The 19,309-nt window shown below is 43.5% G+C and overlaps 1 long non-coding RNA gene across 1 annotated transcript; it reads left to right on the forward strand.

Moving 5' to 3' along the window:
* The first annotated feature begins 10,851 nt into the window (after window positions 1-10,851).
* Window positions 10,852-19,052, forward strand: LOC121137251. The gene is made up of 2 exons (XR_005874494.1): window positions 10,852-11,140; window positions 18,848-19,052. It is a non-coding gene; the product is annotated as an uncharacterized LOC121137251 (long non-coding RNA).
* Window positions 19,053-19,309: the final 257 nt, after the last annotated feature.

A 19,309-nucleotide genomic window follows, 5' to 3' on the forward strand; every position in this document is an offset into this window, starting at 1 on the left:
TAAAGCACTGTCTGGCCAATAGGAATCTAGATAGGTGGGGCTAGGAATCCAGGAGGATTCTGGGTAGGAGAAACACAGGAGAGTCAACATGTGACGCCATGGGAGTAGGACACCGGGAACTATTCTCCGGTAAGAAACATACTTAGATTAACAATTATGGGGTAATTACTTAAGGCAGAGCTAGCCAGTAAGAGACAAACAAGGCCAACAGCTTCATAATGAATATAGCCTCCTGTGTGTTTATTTGGGACTCATGCGGATCTAGAACCAGGCTGGCGCGGCAGAGCCCAGGCGACTGGCGGGGGATATACCAAATCGGCAAGCAAGGAAAAAGCTTCTCTTAACACACATATACTATTAATTTTTAAAACGATCTTTAAGGGCCTGGAAAGATGACTCAGCATTTAAGAGCACTGCTTGTGCTGGGCGGTGGTGGCACACACCTTTAATCCCAGCACTAGGGAGGCAGAGGCAGGCGGATCTCTGTGAGTTCAAGGCCAGCTGGTCTGTAGAGCAAGTTCCAGAACAGTCTCCAAAACAATACAGAGAAAGCCTATCTCAAAAAACCAAGAAAAAAGAAGAAGAAGAAGAAGAAGAAGAAGAAGAAGAGAAGAAAAAGAAAGATCCTCTGCTCTTCCAGAGGATCCAGGATCACATGGCAGCTCACCCCATCCCTTTTCACAGGATCTAATGCATCCTCTGTTTCCCAGCACCAGGCATGCAGGTGCTGCACAGACAACACATGCAGGTAAAATAATCCATACTCATAATATAAAATGAAATTCAATCTAATGTGAGTTAATAAGGGGAGAAATCAACAATCATTAGAACTGTTGTTCACTCTTGGCATATATGATACTATGGGGTGAAGAGACTCATCTATATGACTTTAATGAGTTCTGGAAATTTAGTTCAACTCATTTGTAAATTGAGTTGATGGTGCCAACACAATTCTTCAAGGAAAGGAATAATTTCAGTGTAACTATTGCCTGTGTTTCTGTCTTTAACATTCACAGCTCTTCCACCTTCAGAGGAAGTCAGAAAGCTCTTGTATCTGTGTATACACCTCAGTCCTTGACTATGTGAAGGTCAGAGGTCAAGTCAAATGCTCTCCTCAGTGATTTTCTTCCTTCTTTTCAGAGACAGGGTCTCTCCCTGAACCTGAGCTCGCTGATTGGGCCAGCAAGTTCCACAGACTGATCCACTTGTCTCCACCGCCCCAGCGCCGCAATTGTAGACAAATACCACTTCACCTGACTTTTTATGTGGGTGTCTAAGGATCCAAACTCAGGTCCTTATAATTGTGTGGCAAGCACTGGCTAAGACACTATAGTCCCAGAAGTCACTCTGAATTGTTGTGCATGTGTGTAATAGTGATTAAATTCTTAACCTCAACAAAGTTAAGAAAGCCTGGCTCTGTGAAACACTTTTCCTTTTCCTGTTTCACGGGGAACAGGCACCTGGCCAGTCGCTTTAAGAGTCATTTGAAAGAGGATCAGTTCAAATGCTTAAAGAACGTGACTAATCAGGCTGGGAACATACCTCAGTTGATAGAGTGCTTGCCTGATATGCATGAAGTCCTGGGTTCGAACTCCAGTAGTGCTTAGACTAGATGTAGCAGCACACGCCTATCATCCCAGCACTCTGGAGGTAGAGGCAAGAGAATCAGGAACTCAGGGTAGTCTTTGACTTTGTTGTGAGTTTAAGGCCTTGACTGCATGAGACCCTGTTTTAACTATAAAGAAAAAAGACCTGGTGGAGAGGGCAGGGAAGGAAGGGAGGGAGAGGGAGCTGGGATTGACATGTGAAACAAGCTTGTTTCTAACTTAAATTAAAAAAAAAAGAAGAGAAAAAAAAAGAATCTGCCTGGTTTCTAGGGTCGCTAAAACATGCGTGCGGCTGCCCTGACACACTGGACAGGAAGCAAAACAGATCCAAGAACCAAGGAAACACACGTGACTGGTGAAAACAGACTCCTCGTGGCACCTGGGGTTCACCTTTCTCCTGAAAACTTGAGCTCATTGATCAAGGTCACCTTGGCCAGGTGCTGTACCCTCTGCCAAGAGTCAAACTGAACCGGAAGTCACGAGTGAGGTTGTGATCTGGGTCCTTTGTCTCCTAACAATGTCTAAAACTCTAGTCATAGGACTGTGTGGTTTGCTGCCAAACTTCAGGATGGGGAGTCAGGAGCCCCGCACATTGATAGAGCATTGGTTTTGTCCCTAGTTGGCCACATTTTCTGGTGCAGCCGTCTCCCCTGTTATCGACTATGCCCCCTTACCCATGGAGCACAGGGGAACATTTGAAGGCCCCTTCAGGTCAGATGATCTATGGCTTTCAGAAAACCATGCCTTTCCCTGACCCCCTCAGGTCTAGTCCCAACAGGCTCAGTGCCCTCTGTACCCTCCCCCATACCTGGTTCCCTTGGGTACACCTATTTTGTCTCCTTCAAGCTTTGCAAGGTCAAGGGGTTGTCCTATGAACTGCTTAAGCAAGTGTTGAAGCATTTTCTCCCATGCAGGATCTTTTTAGCTAGAGCTGTGTTAAAATTTTTTTTTCCCTACAAACTGGACTAACTGGACACACATGTGTCTGTAGACAAATACGATTGATTGAACATGCTCTGCAGAGTAAATAGAAGTTCTCTTTTCCTTATATGGATACTAAGGGCCTGTGGATGTATACATCCAAGAAGAATGGTGTTCTCAGGGGGCTGACCTCTCCTCAGGTAAAGGCTGTTCAGGTTCTGACCTAGAGACAAGCAGGAATGAATGCATGAATGCAAAAAAAAAAAAAAAAAAAAGATGGTCTTGCCACATTCATCCAGATCAAACTATGACCCAAGCGAAAAAGAGACAGAGGGATCTGGGCTGTGTTACTAATTCAATTTTCAATGCCAGTTAACTTCATTGGCCTCACAAGGTAGAGGCATTGCCAAAGTCAATACAGCCGATCTGTGTGCCTCAGGCAAGCTTTGGTGCTAATGTAGGCTTTTATCCCAGACAGTCTGTCCTCTGAATGTTAGCTAGTGTCCATTTTAGTCCCTAGTTTCTACAGGTAGTTATGAATTTCATATTGATGTTCACAGGATTGCATTTTGAGTGTTGAAGCCAAACTTTTACATCTCTCCTAGATGCCTTGCACACTATTTACACAAAAATACATGTAAACGTTTATGGGGTTTTAAAATGTATAATACACATGATTTAAAAAAAATAATTACCAAGTATTTCCAGACAGAATGTTATTAAAATCACACTTCCTTTTATGTTTTTCAGATTTTTTAATTTATTTTTTACATTCCAATCCCAGTTTCTCCATCCTCCTCTCCTTCCACTCCCCCCATTTCCTCCTTACCTCCCATCTGCTCCTCCGAGAGGATAAGACCTCCCCTAGGAAGTCTACTAATTCTGTCCCATCATCTCACTGAGGCAGGTCCAAGGCCCTCTCCCCACCGTGTGCCTAGGTTGAGCAAGGTATCTCTCTATATAGAATGGGTTCCACAGATTACATTGTTTTTAATCACTACGAAAATCCCCTACCATTTTCTTACCCAGATACCTTTTTCAAAAGATTTCTTTTGCTGGCCAGTGGTGGGAATGCCTTTAATCCCAGCACTTGGGATGCAGAGGCAGGAGGATCTCTGTAAATTCAAGGCCAGCCTGGTCTACAGAATGAGTTCCAGGACAGCAATAACTATTTCACAGAGAAACCCAGTCTCAAAAACAAAACAAAACAAAAAGATTTATTTTGTGTTTATTCCTGTGTATAAATGTGTGTATGTCACATGTGGGCATACCCACGGAGGCCATGAGAGTTACAGGCAGTTGTAACCCAACTGACATGGGTGCCGAGGATTGAAGACTGGTGCTTCTGGGAGAGTAATACAGGTTCCTAAGCACTGAACCACCTCTCTAGCCCTTATCCCAGTATCTTACTCTAGTGTTTATGTTTCCAGTGAATGTCTGTCTAAACTGCTAAGACCCATAGCCAGAGGCCGGGTGTTGGTGACGCATGCCTTTAATCCCAGCACTCGGGAGGCAGAGGCAGGCAGATCTCTGTGAGTTCAAGGCCAGCCTGGTTTACAGAGCAAGTTCCAGGACAGCCTCCAAAACAATTCAGAGAAACCCTGTTCGAAAAACGAAAACAAACAAACAAAAAAAGACCATAGCCAGAGTGCCTCAGTCTTCAGTCTTGGGGAGAGGAAGGAAATGACTGCTGTAGCAGGACAAGGTTTCATTTCATGGCCTCAGTGTAAGCAGAGGCCTGCTCTACAATTCCATCGATAGCTGCATCACTGGACATCTTGGGTGGCCTGACACATGAAGAAAAGACCATGACTCTGGTCATTGAGTGTGTAATGATGGCAATATATATTTTAAAAAGGGATGAAAAGTAGGAGTATAACATAAATTTCAGATTCATCAAGGCAGGGCATAGATTACACACGTGACCTGGGCAATCAGCCTCATCTGGGAGTGGTATATACTAATTACATAGATATTATTTTTCTTTGGCCTTCCAGCCTTGAATGGCTGACTTAATAAATTCATCTCTGTGCATCTAGAATAGTTAAGCAATAGGGAACCTATTAGGTTAACTAGTACAATTTCCCTGATTTTGCAAACACTGAGGTCCAGACCCATTTATCTCCCCATGTTGGCTGAAGGGCAGCTTTTAATAACTCAGGTGACGCTAGAAGTCAAGTCTCTCTGCTCTCAGAACTGATCATGTCCCTTCGTGCTGGGAGCCCAGTGTACACTTGGATTCTGCACTTTGCCTTCAACATATTCATATAAAAGTTAAACTTTAAGTCTATAAAAAGGCCAATGTTCACCAACAATAAATGTCACCTATTTTTCAATTTCTCTTTTGCAATGTGCTTATTCATTTCAATAGTCTTTGTAAAGAAAGGTTATTTGAGATTTGGATTTTTGCGGAAGATATCCTGTAATTAATTTGGTAAACTTTAGCCTTCTTTATACTATGGGTTTGCTAGTGTTCCCAGAGGAGGGTCATTGTAAGATACCTGCTACCACAGGACTTTATACATGATGGGTAAGTGTTCTACCAACGGAGATACCTCCCAAGCCCCCAAGATCTTTTGTATACCTGAATATCCTTATTTTTGAAGACTTTACTAGTTGTAAAATTGTTTAAATCCCTTAAACCAGAAGGAAATCAGGGTCTAAGACCAGTCAGTTGGAAACTGTCAGCCCGAAGAACAACATATCCTACTTTGATCAGGAAAATTAAAATATTTTCCAAGAAATTCTATTTGTAAAACATTTTCCAAAGTGAAGTCCAGTTGAGGAAATATTTTTGGCAGCTAAGCAGCAGGGGGCTGAGAACCCAGTCTATACCAGCTCTGCTGACTCCAGTGACCAGGGCGGGAAGATCTGGCCTAGAGAACGATACACTGAAATTCACAGGGCTCAGCCCATGTAAGAAATGACATGTATGTGCTAGTCAGCAACACGTTAGCCACTGGGGTCGGATCCTTGGTATCCAGGGCATTGCAATGTTGTAACATTGAACGGGACATAATGGCATCTAGGCAAGAAGGGATCCTGAGGCTCAATATATACTGTGCCTACACTGAGTAAAGCTGAAAGACACACACACACACACACACACACACACACACACACACACACACACCTGTCTGAATTAAAGTATCATAAAGTCCACATGGAGTGGTTTGAAACCCTTGTGAATGAGATGGCAGCAGCATTTGGGGAATAAGGCTTGCTGGCTACCTTAAGCCTGGCAATCGAGGCAGGAGAGTTGACAGGAAAATACCCATAGTGTATAAAGCAATATAGATGGATCTCAAAATAGCCAAGGAAAATCCAGGTGCTTTTAAAATGAGTTTATACTCTATGATTACATTATATTGTTGTGCCCAAGTTGCAAAGTCCCCAGAGACCACCAGGAAGATGGATCCACTAAGCTGTAAAAGCAAGGTTTTAATTGTTCATCCATCCATGACAGGGTCCCCATCTAGTAAGCTGACACAGCAGCCTCCAGAGAGAGTGAAGTTTCCTGTCTACTGCTAGGTTTTATAGGCAAAAGTTACAGGATTACATCAGTAGGTACGGGTTGGTTTCTGATTGGTTGACATTTGGGAACAATTAGGAGAATTACTCAAAGTCATATTTTGGCATGAAATACCTGTGTACCAATTATCTTCATTGGTCAGTGCTAAGAGGGAACATTCTGTGGTTTCTATGGAATTGTCTTCTTACTTGCAGGTGGCCTGTTGTTCATAGATACCAATAGTTTTCAGAACTATATCATGGAGACTATACGGGAGGTTTTGGTCTCCCCTGGGGTTTCTTTTGTGGCCAAACAGTTCCCAGAAACCAAGTATTTAGGAGGCTAGCGGGGGGGGGGCGTCTGGAGTTTCTTTGTGTTTCGTTTTGGCCCTAGGCTCTGGGAGGCCAGAGGATCTGGAGTTTCCTTGTGTCAGAGACCTACATGTCTTTTCTGTAGCCTGTCATGGCTACTAAAGCAGGGGGCTGAGTGAGGGTCTGGTCCTTTTGTTTCTAAATTATTAGAAGTGAAGCCTTTGAGTTTAGTTTACCCCTTTCAATATAAAACTCAAGCAAGGACAAGCTAATCTAAATTGACAGAAAGCAGATGGCTGCTTGCATTAAGCAAGGCAAAGAGAAAGGTTACAAAGAGGTATAACTTGGAAACTGTGGGGTGACAGATACATTCATTCTGTTGACTGTCGTGATGGATCGTGGTGTTTGCATATATAAATCTTATCTTATAAGTCTATACATCTACAAAAGAAGAGATTGAAATGCACACTCGATCTCTTACAGTAATTCTGGTTCTGGAAATTCAGGGTGGGATCATCACAATGTTTAAGTTTTACCCAAATGATTGGGGATGTTTCAAATACAGAACCTTCGGAGCCACAGTTGTGGAATATTCCTTTACACCGCGTGAATATATGTCACTATGATTGATTTAATACAGAAGCTGACTGGCCAATAGCTGGACAGAGTAAGGTTACGGGGAGAGCAAAACAGAGCAGAGCATGCTGGGAAGAAGAAGGGCAGAGTCAAAGGAGTCAAAGGAGTGTTGAGCAGAGAGAAGCAAGATAGATATGCCATACTGAGGAAAGGTACCAAGCCACATGGCAAAAAATAGATAAATATATGGATTAATTGAAAACGTAAGAGTTAGCTAGTAATGAGCCTGAGCTATTGGCCAAGCATTTATAATTCATATTAAGTCTCCATGTTGGTTATTTGAGAACTGGCGGGTGGTAAAGAAAAGCCTGCCTACAACAATGAGGACATTGATTACTGTGTGTGGTGAAATTGAAGTGCGTCGAAGGCATCATTGCAGAAATCTGAGTCAAACACCTCTCCTCCAAGTATAGTTTCATTTGAGAACACAGGCCCCTTACAGATACACCATTGCAAGTGCTAATTGCGACTTTTGAGAATTCTGCTCAAAAGAGTCTGGGGCATCATTTCTACGCTGAAGTGCCTCATGGAGACCTTGTCACATCTCGTGTTTCAGTTCTTTTACTGAGCCTATTGTGGCATTAAGTAGATGGATCTTTTATATTCTGGGGAAATCTATCATGTCTAGACATGGTCTGGGTGTTTGCTGTTGATTGTGTTTGTTTGTTGCTTCTGTCAGGTAGCTAACCATTAGAGCTTCCAGCCGCCAAGTCCATCAAGGTGGCTTCTATAACATTATTTGCAGATTCGAGTTGTCAGGTGTCCTCCAACACTGTCACCATGTTCTCTGCACTTAATACCCTTTCAGGATAAGTCAAACAAAACCCAATAGAATATCACATTAAATTCCTCAGAGGTGCAAACACAAAAGAATGCAAACTACTACCAAGGTCAACTCTACTTATTATTCTCAAGAAGATATGCTTACACTGGGTGTTCACACATGCCTTTAATCCCAACACTCAAAAGGCAGAGGCAGATGGATCTCTATGAACTCAAAGACCAGCCTGGTCTTCATAGTGAGTTCCAGGACAACCAGAGCTACATAATGAGACCCTGTCTCACAAAAGAAAAAAAAAAGGAAGGAAGGAAGGACAAAAGAAAGAAAGAAGGAAAGAAACTAGGCCTATAAGAGGCTCACTGGAGTGATAGCTATATAATTACAGTTTAAAATATTTTAAGTAATCTGAGTGGAATTTTGAGTTCTTGCTGAGTTTATCAGAAGGCATGAGATAATTTTAGGAAACAGTATTTACATATTTATGGATTTAAATATATATAAATATTGAAGTACTTTGGAAAATTTTGTTTGTTAGTTAAAAAAATGGATATAACGTATTCATCCCATTCTTTGGTTCACAGATACAAAAATATAAATTTAAAGAGAGATAGAGATGTAAAATCACAGCTTAAACTATTTTAAAGTATTGCACTTTATTCATAGACTTTACAAGTAACCACTAAGCTCTGCTAGACTAAAGATATGATTACGCATAAAAGCAAAATGAAAGTAACACTTTAGTGATTTTTACTTTAATATTGTCTATTCTATTAATCTGGGGAGGGGCTTGGTTTAGTTTCAGTTCTGGTTTTGGTTGTGGAGACAAATTCTTGCCGTGTAATTCAGGCTGGAAGTCTGAGCACTGGGATTATAGGTATGTGTCAGCATGTGAGGCCACTGTTAGGAATAAAGTGTGAGGAACCTCAGCGGACTCCATAGCAGGCGAGGGTGACCGAGGCTGGGGACAAACATGTCAGGCAGACACAGCCTGCCTGTGAGAAGTTTTATTAGAAAGGGAAGTGTGTGGGGGGGGGAAGAGACACGGAGACAGAGAGAGAACAGATGAGAAGAGGAAAACAGGAGAAATCCTGAATCCTTCACAGACTATTAATTTGTGTGTGTGAGTGTATGTGTGTGTGTATCTGTGCAGTGTGTGTGTGTGTGTGTGTGTGTACATGTTTGCATGCATGAGTACGAATGTGTGTAGAGAGACCTGAGGTTGACATCAGTAGTCCTCCTCCATCATTTCCCACCTCATTCATTGAGGCAAGTTCTCTCAGTTGACCGCAGACTGGTCAATATGGGTAATCTAGCTGTAGGTTTGCTGTGAGCATCCCCCATCTCCACCTGGAATTACAAGCAAAGTTCCCCTTCTTTTTTTTTTTTTTTTTTATTGGTTTTTCGAGACAGGGTTTCTCTGTGGCTTTGGAGGCTGTCCTGGAACTCGCTCTGTAGACCAGGCTGGCCTTGAACTCACAGAGATCCGCCTGCCTCTGCCTCCCGAGTGCTGGGATTAAAGGTGTGTGCCACCAATGCCCGGCTTAAAGTTCCCCTTCTTTGTCACCTCCCTTGGCTCAGTTTTTTTTGTGGGGGGTGGGGAGAATCAGACAGCTTTTCAGAGAACAAACATTAGCTACGCAAATAACCAGGGCTTTAGTCCAGTGTGCCTGAAGCCTAGATGGACAGAAGGCCACTGGGCAGTAAAACTCTGAGGTCATGGACCTTAGAAACAGTGTGATTTGTTCATGGCAAGGACTACAGAGGATCTACAGGATAAAGGATCATGTCTCTCAGCGTTGCCATGGGGACGACTGGCTGGGTTAACTGAATGCTCTGTGGATAATGACTCTTCTTTTAAAGAGAAAATAGCTCCTGTATTCCAAAGACTAAATGGCAGAGCAGGTAAATAGAAATTCTAGGAGGCCAAGAAGTGGGGAGCAATTGGCGGTGTGAGCACTGTAGCAGGAGCAACCCCTTGATTAGGGAACTGGAATCATTCCAGTCCCCCAAGGGCGAGATCCCCACCAGAGGATGTGGGCTTTTCTCAGATAACATCTTTTATACACAGAATATATATGAGATTTGTAAAACTCACTCTGAGCCGGGCGTTGGTGGTGCACGCCTTTAATCCCAACACTCGGGAGGCAGAGGCAGGCGGATCTCTGTGAGTTCGAGGCCAGCCTGGCCTACAGAGTGAGTTCCAGGACAGCCTCCAAAGCCACAGAGAAACCCTGTCTCGAAAAACCAAAAAAAAAAAAAAAAAAAACCTCACTCTGGATTCCATAAGCTACAGCCTTCAAATAACTCTGAGCTATCCCACATGTCTCATGGATCAGGCATGTCAAAGGAAGGGAGACCCAAGGAGAATTCCCTTTAAGGGTCTTAGAGGCATTCTGAAACAAAACCATTTATGACAGTACCCATATGTGTGTGAAGAACTTTCCAAGCAAGGCTATGAAGAAACTTAGACCTCACATCCCTGGATTGCCGACTGGCTATCTTGCTGTAAGGACTTTGGACTTTATCACCAAATCTCATAAAACAATTGTTCATGTATGCTCCATCAATAGCTAAGTGAAAATGTCTTTGATGTTCCCAGAGTTATCCGATCACCCACATTACACTAAATGGAGCTAGACGATGGGAAGATAGTGACTCAGCCCCAACATCTGTGCAAGGCCAGCAGCAAGAGTTTTAGGAGGTACATGTCCATCCAACCTGTCATCTGTCACTGGTTTGCCATGACACCTTGGGTCAATGACTCCCCAATGCTGTGCCGTCTGTGAAATGTTAATAACAACACCCCCACCCCACATCCGCTGTCCCTCCTCTATCCACCTCTCTCTCTCTCTGTCTCTCTCTCTCTCTATCTCTGTCTCTCTCTCTGTGTCTCTCTCTCCCTCCCTCTCTTTTTCTCTCTCTCCCTCTCCCCCTCCCCTAAACGAGAATCTGTCTCTTTCCTAAATAAGAGAGATAGTGTGTCTGTAAAGTGCTCTGAGCTCCTTGGAGATAGAAGCTCTATAAATATAAGCTGTTATCACTGTCACCATGGAAACACACAGAGAGAGCTGTGCTCCATTCCTACATGTGCTCGGCATAGCTCTGACCTTCTTGCTTGCTGGCTGTTGAACATCAGCGGTTCTACAAAGCAGTGTGGCCAGGCAGAGGTGGGGACCCAGGACTGGACTTGGTCACTGTTCAATCCTCCTCTATGACACTTTTTAAAAGAGAGATTGTGTTTCTGCTTGCTAAGGTAGTGGTATAATGCTGGCAGAAGGATGAAATTTGTGATGGACTTAATTGGCAGAGCACTGATTCCAGGACCTGAGTTGGAAACCCCGTTCAACCAGGGAGCAATTCCAATGAAATTCAGGTAAAATATCCCACACATTTCTTAAATTTGTTCCCAATTCTGACTCTTTGACCTCCAGACAAAGGTTAGAAAAACTTGGTGATGATGAGGATTACAAGTCTGTGCCTTCCTGCAAGGGTGTGGCCTTCTGGATAGCAGAACTAGGCTACTGTCATTACTATCTCACTGGGTCTAGTACAGTGCCTGGCATGTAGCAGGTGCTTGGTAGAACTTTGCCAACAAAGTGAATATCTGAATGAATAAGTGGCCATCCTTTTCCCTTTCACAGCTGAAAGCGGAGCTGAGTAGGACAGATGCATCCAGTGACAACCTGGACTAAAGAGTCTAGAGTATATTATCTCTCCTTGAGGCTTATCTGACTCCCCACCCGCTGTCAAATACAGGAATAGTGCCCCCACTTGTGGTATCATGAGCAGTCCTGGGAGAGCCAAAAGCCTTATACAGAATGGCTTGGAATAACAGCTTCATGGTGGCCCCAGCTCCAGGGCTGGCTTCACAAGTGTACTGTGACCCAGTCCCAGCACAGAGCATCTCCAGACTGGTTTAGTGCTCAGTCATCATTCACTTGGGCTTTAAAATAATGTGACAAGTACCTCAGACTTTGATTTTGCACCACGTAGCAGGGTTTGCTTGGCTGTCTGTGGTATTTAAGTGGTTTCTCTTCATTCACATCCTGTAATCCAGCTTCATGAAGGAACGGAATCACAGTGGTTTATTTTGGTGGGATTGGAACATCTCCTAGGCCTGTAGCCTCAAGTAAGTACATTATTCAACATAGATACCTTTCTTCCCATGTAGTGACAAGCTAATACAAGGGAATGGACACGCATTTACTCCTTCCATGAAGCTGTTCTTTGTATACGTGATGCACTAAGGCTATTTCCTTCAGACACAGCATGACAATGGGCTTTCATGAGGAAGAGTCAGTTATTGAGTGACCTGTGGAGTATCTGGCCCACAGTCAAGTCAGCAAGAGGAGTAGAACAATAGGGCAGGCTAAATCTGTGGCAATGGTAATGCTGCTGCTAGCATTTCCTCAGAGAAGGGGGCGGCACCTGCTCAGACACTACCAGAGCAGTAGTACTGCTTCCCCTCAGCTCTCCTCTCCGCTGTGTGTGGTCTTGGGGAGCTGAGGAAGTTGCTACAGAAGGTGTTCTAAGAGGTAGATTAATTAGATGGGATTGTTGCCATGGTGATGAACTTTTGTGAACCGCTGTCATGCTGTTGTAAGACTTTTTTGGTAATGCCATTGCCTTGGAGCCATCCGTGCTCTTGTAAGTGATGCCAAGAGACTTACTGGTCCATCAAGCTAGACTTGGGCGAATCTTTTTTTTTTTTTCTGAACTGCCGGTGCCTTTGCTGGGGTAAATAGGTATTTAATTATGTCTCTCCAAGAGAAGCCACACAATAGCATTATTTCAGTGAACTAATGGAGTCATTACAGTCTCATGGCATTCTGTATTCAGAAGGTCTTGAAGAAGAAAGAGTAGAAGGGTAGGGAGAGGGTCTATCATCAGATGAATGACTATTATAGGCTATTATAGGATGGAAAGCACTGGTGCTTTCCATCTTCAAATTAACTGGAAACCAATTAACAGAGAAAAACAAAGATTAAGTAATTGCCTGGGCCACTAATAACCAAGAGGTGGGAGTCAGAATCTGTTTGTCTAGTTTTTTTAAACTTGGGCTCAAAAGTTAATTTTAATATATTTAGGTTATATTAGCACCACTTATTGTTATGCCTCAGCAAAAAAGAAAAGCTATGTGGCCTGTTTCAATTCTATTCTTTACTTATGGGCAGAGAGTAGAGGAGCAAGGGGGATGGACATAGACAAATTCAGTTTTCAATCAGGAGAAGACTTTGTCTGACATCCGGAGAATTCATTGTCCTCCCACAACTTCGTTTCAGTACTAGATAAAAAGAAAGAGACTGTTGTCATTATTTGGAGGACTTAGTAAGAGGGAATGCAGGTGTGCTAATGACTCAGTCTGCCATGCAAAGGAGGCCACCATCACAGGAGCATGTGACAGTGACACTTCAGAGGACAAGGAAACTCACTTCTAGTCACTATAGATTTGGGTCTTTGTGATCTCGGCTTAGTTTTAACTAACAAGAATTACAGACCAGTTCACAAATGATGCTTCCTGTGAGTCAATGTCCAGCCAGTCCCCTCTGCCATCTGAGGCACCCTGATCACAATAGCAGTTTAGACAGACTTCTAGGAATCTCTGTACATCATTTGGTGATGGAGGTAGCTGAACAAGCATTTAACCTGAAATCTGCTACTATGCTTCCCGAAAACTCCTCTCCCTAGAGATCATGGACTCTGTCATGTCCTAAAATTTCCAACATGCCATACATTGTAAGTGCACGTCATCTAGTCATACATGTCATATTCTAATTACATCATAGGAGAGTTTTCCATGCACCTGGAGTTCTTAATGTATGACACCTTTAAGTAAAGGACTTGTTAAGATGGATTGCTAACCTTCACCTCTGATTCAGTAGGTCTGATGTCCAAGACTGTGCACTTCTGATAAACATCTAGATGCTTCTGTTGCTGCTGCTGGTGGTAGTACTGGAAGCACATGTGAGATCCTCTGGCACATAGTGTGTCCCTTCTGTCCCTCCCTGATGTATATATAGCACGTGACAGTCAGCAGAACATTACCCAAAGTCTGAATGCCAGGTGCTAAGGGCTACTCGATGGTAGAGTATTTTAGTATATTCAAAATACTGGGATGTATCTTCACCCTGTAGCATGGTAAGCAAACAAATACATAATTTATTTAACAAATCTTGTTGATGCTTAGTTGGAGGCAGGCATTGAAAACCAGTAGTTACAAAGCAGACAAATGCTGGACTTCAATGTTCCTAAATGTGAATGGGGAATATTGTTTATCAAATTTCTGCTAAGTCCTTTTACATTCAAGAGCTCAGGCTCCCACAAGAACAGTACAATGTAAAAAAAAAAAAAAAAAAACCCAGGCGTTGGTGGCGCACGCCTTTAATCCCAGCACTCAGGAGGCAGAGGCAGGCGGATCTCTGTGAGTTCGAGACCAGCCTGGACTACCAAGCGAGTTCCAGGACAGGCTCCAAAGCCACAGAGAAACCCTGTCTCGAAAAACCAAAAAGAAAAAAGAAAAAAAAGAACAGTACAATGTAACTGTCCTGTCCATTTCCAAGATGAGAATGTGGAGGGACCCTCGTGTGGTTCAGTGACTTTCACAGCACTCCATACCTGTGTCCCTAAAGTCTATGTGCTTCCCACAGCACCAGAGAGAAACACATATGATGAAATCCAGAGAAGGGACTTTTCCTTAAAATACCTGCATTCTGCCAGTTAAGGATTTCTCTTCCATAGCCATACCCAGGAGAGATCCCCAATGAACCTTTCGTTTTTAAGAGCCCAAGAACTGAGATGGGAGGACCCTGAATTGCAAGGAGGCAGTGGATAGTTCTTGTCCACACCCACTTACTGAATACCCGGCCAGGTGATTTGTTATTCAGAGCTTTTATATCGAGAGGGTTACTTTGAACAGCAACCTGGCATTTACTCAGCAGGTCCCTGGTTGCCAGTAACAATCCTTTCTTCTCACTGTCACACTTTTGATAAATGTTGCCTAGAGTTCCTGAGTGTGCTTGTGGACATTGACCTGGAAGCAAGAACTGAAGCTGAGATTAGAAAGACCACTGCTTACCACCTTGTTGCCATACTGGCTCAGCCAGTTTTCTTATGCAGCCCAGGACTACCTTGCTCAGGGGTGGCACTACCCACAGCGGCTGGGTCTTCCTCCATCAAATAGCAATTAAGAAAATGCCCCACAGACATGCCCACGGGCCAGTCTGTTAGAGGCAATTCCTCAGCTGAGGTTGCCTTGGGTGACTACCATTTACGCTTAGTGATTAAAAACTAATTGGCAGGCTGGGCGTTGGTGGCGCACGCCTTTAATCCCAGCACTCGGGAGGCAGAGGCAGGCGGATCTCTGTGAGTTCGAGACCAGCCTGGTCTACGAGAGCTAGTTCCAGGACAGCCTCCAAAGCCACAGAGAAACCCTGTCTCGAAAAAAAACAAAAAAAAAAAAACAAAAAACAAAAACAAAAAAACAAAAAAAGAAAAAAACTAATTGGCGAGGGGTTAGTCTCGTATTCTAGATGATTTATGTTTTAAATTTTTATCTTTATTCACGACCCCAGCTAATATATCTATTTGTGTCAGTGTTCCGTATGTTTTAGCAGAGTTACTAAATAATAAGATTTGAGTATATAGGGAGCTAATACAGTGACTGATTTTTAAACGAGAGATGCCAGTGATGGGGCTGGGGAGATGGATCACTGGTAAGAGCACTTACTGTGCAAGCAAGGGGAGCAAGCTGAGTCGGGATACCAGCTCCCACATAAAAGCCAGGCATGCCCTGATGCTCCTGTCATTCCAACTAGAGACTACAGGATTGAAGGGACCTGCTAACTACCAGCCTCACTCTAGGTTCATTGAGAGGCCCTGTCTCAAGAAAATAAGATAAATACACAGACATACTCACCTCCTTCCAACAACACATACTTGTGCATAAAACACCCCCTACACACAACAAATAAGTTGAAGTATAAAAAGAAATGACAGTGATTATCCAAGATCTTGACTTGTTTGTTTTTTTAAACATCCATGTAGTGTGCATACATGTATAATGATCATGTGGAAATCAGGTGTTTGTTTTTCTCCCTGGACCAAGTGAGTCCCAGAAATTGAACTTGGGTCTTAAGTCTTGGCAGCAGGGGGCTTTACACCCTAAGCCACCATGTGGACCCCTTCAGTTTGCTTTTTGCATTTGCTATTATTATTATTATTATTATTGTGTTGTGTACACGCACACAAGCTCGTGTTTGTCATGTGTATTCTATGGGCTATATGTAGAGGTAATTTGTTGCCATTAGTTCTCTCATTCCATCATCTGGACAGACTGAGCCCAGGCACCAGTCCATTGAGAAGTGTTTTTCCTTGCTGTTGTTTTAAGGAAGTGGGTCCCAAGGCACTGAGAATAGAGGAAAGGAGTAGGGGGAGGAATCCCTGGAAGGTAAAGAATCTTGCATCTTAGAGATAAGAACCAGCTCCCAAGGAAGCAGGGAGAGACAAGGAATCTAGGGGGAAGAGACCTTTGGAATCGAAGGAAGGGGGAAGAGGAGTAGGCAGTAAAAACTGCACAAGCGCTTAGCATAACCTGCCGTGAACTTTTGTGCCCTTTCTTGTTAAATGGAGTATCAGATCATTTATATGGCCAACTTCTCAGTTTGGGTTTGTTTGTTTTTTCCCTAAGAAAACAAGTATTAAAATTTCCCAGCGGCCAGGTTTAAATATCTTTCACAGGTAGCCATATGTCTTAGTAAATCTGGAGGCTTGAAATCAGACGTGGCTCTCGGGAGGCCTCTGTTCCTGGTTCAGAAGGCAGTAGGTAAGAACACTGAGTCACCCACCTATGGGAATAAGGGTTGATTGTCAGAGGAGCGATAACAAGCTGCTGATAGTAACCAAGTCCACTTCTTTAAAACCCTCTGTGCAGCAGCTAAGTGAATACACCCGGAACACACTTTGTCCTCAAACAGCCGGACTCCCTAGCCTCATTTAACAGCTGTCTCCACACTTGGAGTGCAGAGTAGTATCCTTTCTCTGGATTTAAGCAGACAGAGGTAGCACTTGCATGCAAAGGTCTTAATCCCGGAGACTCATTCCTACGGTTTTAAGTAGTCTCCTAGTTGTACCGTCTGTCTCCCACCTCCTGTCTTACCCTACAGTGGGGTTTCTCCAACAGTTCACAGCGCCCTGGGCTAGGCATGAGGCTTAGGAGTAGAGTGCTTGCCTAACCCTTGTGAGGTCCCGTGTGGTTAGCCTCTAGCACTACCAAAAAGATTATTTTACATAAACAAATAAACCCAGTTACCTAAAAAGCTCCTTCGTGTGCTGCTTTCTAAAAGGCAGTCATCTACTTCAGTAAAAGTAGGATAAAGGTCAGGAAGCTGCTGTTAAAGAGGTCAGCCAAGCAAATTGAAGGCAGGCTGCTCAGGATTTACACCGGTAACCTTTGCAACCGCTTCAGGGTCAGGGACATTCAGGAGAAGCAGTTGCACACACTCAGCTCAGTTAACTGAGGACACACTATGTGTCTGTCAGGCACAGTGCTGGGCTCTGGGCACACCAACCGATAGCGTGAAACCTGTTCTTAGGAATTTAAAGTTTAGGCAAATAGTTGTATGAGTAAATGGAAAAAGACAACTGTGACTAGTTCACAAAGAATTGCACGGTGCCAGGTAAAACCTCTGACTTAGACCTTCTCCCCACTGTCATCCCCAGAAGTCAAGGATTCTTCACTCCAAGGCTTGGTAGGAGTTATCCAGCCTAGAGAAAAGGGTGAACATTCCAAATGTGGAGGACCATGGGGAGTTTAGGACATCTGAGAAGATGACAGAAGTAACTGGGTATCTTCAGTCATTTATATCCAGGCTTGACCAACCCTCATGTAGTCTTCCAGATTTCTCTCCGATGCCCCATCCTTTTAGAAGGCTAATGAAATTGAAGAATTTGTTAAAAGGAACTATTAATTCACAGTTGAATGGGAGCTGCGTTAAGATCCTTGTCAGTTACTCAGAACCTGACACTTCTGATGACATTCTGGGACTGAGTGGATTATACATACATCCTGCGTCACCACAGCCTGTGCTAAGATTGGGCAACAGCTGTCTGAATCCCAGAAGGCCCCCATTCCCAAGAGGCTGACAGAGGCTGGATGTCCTGCTTTGAGGAGAAGGGAGAATAGGACATCCACAGCCAACCAAGTCAGAGAAGGTGCCTTGTGCTGTCTGCATCTACTTCCTGATTTCTCTTCAGGATCCTTCCAGCTTTCCCTCCTGCCTGGCGGTTCAAGGGTCACCTCCCCTTGCCCCAGCAGCCAGGATTCCTATAGAGTCTGTTGTGGGATGTCTGTTCACTGCTTGAAGGTGTATTTCTATGACTGGTGTAGTAAAAAAGCTGAATGGTCAATATTGAGCTAGGCAGGAGGTATAGGCGGGATTTCTGGGGAATGAGAGGAGAAGAAGAAGGAGGAATTGAGGCACTCAGGAGAGGCCATGGAGACACAGAACTAGTCGACACACAAAACGGGAGAGAGATAAAAGTCACGTGGTAGGATGTAGATTAATAAAAATATGGGTTAGTTTAAGTTACAAGAGCTAATGGGACAAACCTAAGCTATGGCCAAGCTTTCATAATCAATAATAAGTCTCTGTATCATTATTTGTATGCTGCCGGTCCAAAGGAAAGTCTGATTACAGCGTACTCTCATAATGGGTTGTTTTACTCACAACAGAAGAAGGAGATTTGATTTTTTTGTGGAAGAATAAAGTGTTAGATAATGCTTGGCCTCCTAGAATTAGTATTTTTTAAAAAGTCTGGGCAATACTAAAGATCTAGGGAGCCAATCAATGTGTTTACCCGTCTTCTTCTGGCCACGCAGCGATGGGACCTCTTGTTCTTAGCTGGACATGGTGCCCAGAATAAGGACCAAATTTCTTAGCTTCTCCTCTCCTCAGTGTTGCTATATGTCCAGGCTCTGACCAAAGAGATGGGAACAGAAGTGCCCTCAGACAGTTTCTAGAATGGATATTTCTGTAAAGGGCCGTTGACTTTCATTTTGTTTTCTCTTTGTCGTTTCTTCCAGCCAGAGTATGATGTCTGATGACCTAGACACCATCCTAGGCTACGAAAACAAGAGGAAGGATGGTTGAAGAACAGGCAGGAATCCTTGAGGACTTAGTGGATAAAGTCACTGGCCTGGGTCATCTGAATTTGTGAAGTGAAAATAAAATCTGATGTCACTGAGGCAATGTTATTCACAGTTAAATATACCTTGGCTCATAAAATGACAGGGCCATCCCTTTTTTCTTTTCTCCCTCTTTCCCTTCTTTCCTCTCCCAAAGGTATTTCTGTCATCATACATGACTGTTTCTCTACATCAACCCAACCTGAATCCTAAGACAGAAAATGAGCCAGGATTGGACCTAAAGCCTCTGAGCATATAACCCCACTACGACTCCCTAGTCACAGTCTCTACCCAGGTTTCTTCCATTCCTCATATGAAAATTAGCCTTCTTTTTACAAATCTGGTGGGTGTTTTGTTTGG

This window comes from Mesocricetus auratus, unplaced genomic scaffold, assembly GCF_017639785.1.
Source record: "Mesocricetus auratus isolate SY011 unplaced genomic scaffold, BCM_Maur_2.0 Super-Scaffold_100676, whole genome shotgun sequence".
NCBI classification, from domain to species: Eukaryota; Metazoa; Chordata; class Mammalia; order Rodentia; family Cricetidae; genus Mesocricetus; species Mesocricetus auratus.